General features: G+C 46.1%; 1 long non-coding RNA gene across 1 annotated transcript; it reads left to right on the top strand.

Moving 5' to 3' along the window:
• Window positions 1–868: 868 nt before the first annotated feature.
• Window positions 869–1,808, top strand: LOC132866604 (uncharacterized). Its single transcript, XR_009650599.1, has 5 exons — window positions 869–914; window positions 1,049–1,110; window positions 1,206–1,303; window positions 1,443–1,561; window positions 1,676–1,808. It is a non-coding gene; the product is annotated as an uncharacterized LOC132866604 (long non-coding RNA).
• The last annotated feature ends 2,265 nt before the right edge of the window (window positions 1,809–4,073 follow it).

Raw genomic sequence — 4,073 nt, 5'->3', positions numbered from 1 at the left:
TTTTTGAACATGCCAATGCGGACATGATTTCCCCTGATGAGTTATGACTTCAGACGCGATGCGTGTGTGGAGGTGTGGAGTCCGCGTGATATGTGCGTAAGATGGGCTTCTCATGTGTTTGGAGATCCGCACTCTGAGACAAGCACAAGCACCCCACCCCCCCAAGGGAAAAAAAGGGACCCCCCCGAAAATATCGGCATAGTTTGAACACTGTGAATAGGCTATCGTTAACATGACCATTTGAGTATGAAAAGATTGTGAAACTATAGTTTAAAAAAAATCGTATGCATCTCAAACTGCTGTTAAAAGAAGCCTAATCTGTGGCCTCTGTGTTTATTTCAGGGGAATCTTGAAATTACTTATAATTGAATTGTTTAATTCAGTCAGTAAGCAGGAACTTCATACTTCTATATTCAAAAATATCCAAAATGGTTTACCGGTATATCACAAACATGCGAGCATGTACCATATAACAATAACCTCGCATGTGATTGGACCAGGACCAGGCGGTCATGGGCATGGCTCATACAGTATAAACAGGTGTACCGTAGCTTACCAGGTACCGTAGTTTTCATGTGCTCCGGAACTTTCTCTTGGTTTCTGGGATTTTTGCTGCTTGGTGATCTTCAATGGCTGGACGGCGCCTCGCGTTCTACTCTCCGTCGACTCCTGTGTCTGGACGCGATGGACCTGTGTCGGGAAGTCCGCAGACCGATGAGAGAAAACTGCTGTCTGCTCTCAGTGGGTTGTCTCGTCAGATTGCAAAGCTGACTACGTTCGTAACTGACAGATTCAACTCTATGGACGACAGATTCAACACCGTGGAAGACAGATTGACTGCTTTGGAGGGACGTAACTTTGAGGAAAACGCAAACTCCAGGAAGAAAAGACGGGTGCAGAGTCCCATGATTGCGGTAAGAATTTGTCCGGTGTCTGCTAGCTAAGCTAAATAGCCTAAAAGTAAGCATAGCAGCTAGCCCAAGCTAAAAGTAGCCAGTAGCTAGCTATGAGGGACAAGTGACTTAAAAACGTTTTGTTCTTTTCACAGGAAACAGTACGCCGTCTTCACAACTCGGAGACAAACACTAGGCGATACGAGCCGGCGCAAGGGTAAGATTTAAAGAATATGCTTTCATTCTGTATGAGATACGTTAATAGATGCAGATCCTAGCCTGATCCTAACTGTAGCCATCTTGTTTTCACAGACTAACTTTGCCTCATAACGAAGCCGTGACAAGCTATTTAGTGCGGGCTTTGTCGACAAATCCAAATCTTCATGATGCTGACAAAGACAACATTGTGTGTAAGTAACAACTATTTCACTAAATATTATGGTAGCCTATACTGTCCTTTCTCTGCTGTCTACACTTCCCTTCTTCCTTTCCCTTATTAAGCTTAGCCTACTGCTACGTTGTTAATCGTACTCTCATTTGTTTTTCTAGCTGCCTGCAAGACGTATTACGAAACCTTACGCAGGAGCTACAGGTACCAGCAGCCTGATCTTTCGTTGCAGGCAGAAGCAATGAAGTAGCCGGCTCGTAGTCGCTCCAGAAGAAAGAGGGTAAGATTTTTCAGTTTTGGTCAATGTGACTTTTTTTTTCAGTGTTTTTCATGTGTTGTGTCCATACGCAGTGCATTGCTCAGTACTTATTCTCTTTATCGATCGTTTTTACAGCTGTTTGACGCGAGACGAGGTGTCCTTGCTATGGACGAGATGGATGTATGGCAGTGTGCTACCGTAGACCTGATGTCGGATGAGGAAAATGGGGTGGTGGATGGGGTGTCTGGGTGGATCGTTAAGCCTCCGCCGTCCCGTAACCTGGAGCTCAGCGAACTATTGCCGCTTTTCCACTACAAACGCGGCTGTGCCGTGCTGAGTTGGGCTGAGTCGAGCTGAGCGGGGCTGTTGGAGTTGCATTTCGACTACAACCGCGCTGAACCGTGCTGGCTGGAAGTGGGTGGACACATTGGGTGGAGTTAGTGAAAGTGGGTGGACGTCACGTGATGTCGTTAAGTGGCCCAAACAGTGACATCAGTGATCTTTTAAGCGGTAGTCTCACAGCCCGGATAGTAAACAATAAACATGGAGGACATGGTGTCGTTAGTGTTGCTGGTCTTGGTGCTGTGGCTTGTTGTCACCGACAACGCCAACAGATACTGGCAAGAGCGTATATAGATGAGACGAAGCGCATAAGGCTTCAGAAATTCTCATAATTCGTAATTCTCCTTCTTCCGGGTTTACAGATCTCAGCGTGCTCGTGGGGCGTGTGAGGACACTCCTCCTCACCAATCAGTGCACCAATCAGTCTGCTCACGCCCCCAGCCTCACTCAGCTCGGTTTGGCTCGCTTCAGCCCCACTCCAAAACCGTGCGAGTTTTGGGGGCTAAGCAGGGCTGAAGCGAGCTGAGTTGTGCTGTTTTAAGGTAGTCGAAACGCGAGCCGTGTCGGGCTGAAGCGAGCTGAAGTGAGCTGAAAAAGGGTAGTGGAAAAGGGCCATATGTGCTACACTGCAATCAAGGCTTGAGGCAGATCCAAAGTACAGGGCAACCCACCACAGACGACTGCATGTCGGTCCAATGCCGCCTGCTCCCCACAGCTCAGAGACCGCAAGCATGCACTTCATGGAGCTGTAGGACTAAAATACGGTGCTTATTTGCTTTTGTTTAGTTTTGTATCCTGCACATCTCTCTTGCACTAGAGAATGTATAGGCAACTACTGTTTGTCTTTGACTGAATGGTGCCATTTTGTTTATTTTTTAACGTCTTGTACTTACTCTGATTTTGAAAATAAAGCTCTTGTTTGATACAACGTTCCTTGCAAATTTTCCTTCCTCAATAAATGTGTGTCATTGATAGGATAACAATGACATGAATATACAGCATCATAGCTAATCATAACCACAACAGATATATATATATATATATATATATATATATATATAGGTTGTGGTTATGATGACCCAGGGTAACCAATAGCCTAGGCCTAGTGGCATCTGCCAACCAATCACGAGTGATTTCTTTGGTTTAAAAGTAGTGTTTTCATCCAATACTGAGTGAGGAAATTCGAGGCAAGCCAGGCAATTCTCGGACCACGTGCGGTTTCGCTGCTATTCATATGCAAATAGGCTACCCATTGATGCAGCAGTTTCGCTGCTATTCATATGCAAATAGGCTACCCCGCGAGTAGAGGGGGGCTGGAGGATTTTGCTATCTGGGGCGAGTGCTCCCAAGTGCTACCTGGTGGTCATTTGGGTACATTGCAGCTCAGTTCAAAACAGATGCGGTACGTACCGCGTCTATACTGCGTGCTTGCCGCGTCAATGCGGGCACATTGGCCTGGCCCCGACGGTATGAATTGCGTCTGCTCCGCGGAGAAAAAGGGATGCAGCACGCACGCCGTCAGCATAAAGCGGAAAGACGTGCTGGCGGCTACATCGATACATCTCTACTACTAGATGATTTTCTCCCCCTTTTTATACAAAATATCGATTGTCCGCTAGGTGTCCTTCTACATACTCTAGACATACTCCAGACATCCTAAATATACGAGATACATCCCAGATATAAACGCTTTGTCCGTTTTGAATACTTTATATACGAGATGCATACGCTTACATCCTTTCTATTTCCGTGCTACTAACGATGAATAGACGTTTCATGTACCTTATCTTTCCTCCCTCTTTCCGTTTTCAGCTGCAGCGGATGTGAGTTGCGAGGATGCCCAGAGGATGCAGAGAGGATACAGCAGACGTTTAACGGATGATAACGGACATAGAACGTTTGTTGCTCGTATATGTCGCGGATTTACATCGTACACGGCAGAAAGTTCATCCGTTCTAAAAGTTTTGTGCAGCTCAAAACTTTTTGCGCGGATGAAATCACAGTGGACGGATGCTCGATGGATAGAGCGTATGAAGCACGTATGCAATGAGTACACAACGGATGCATAGCGTTTTCCAACGGATGGCAAAGATTTTTTTACGTTTTACATCCTCTTTGCATCCGTAAGTGCAGTGGGACCGGGCCTTTACAAACAGACACTTCTCTGTCAGGATTGGAAACTGCTCCTCCT

The sequence above is a fragment of the Neoarius graeffei genome, chromosome 18 (genome assembly GCF_027579695.1).
Source record: "Neoarius graeffei isolate fNeoGra1 chromosome 18, fNeoGra1.pri, whole genome shotgun sequence".
Classification (NCBI taxonomy): Eukaryota; Metazoa; Chordata; class Actinopteri; order Siluriformes; family Ariidae; genus Neoarius; species Neoarius graeffei.
The sequence above is the reverse complement of the archived record's forward strand: the minus strand, read 5'-3'. Positions and strand labels throughout refer to the sequence as shown.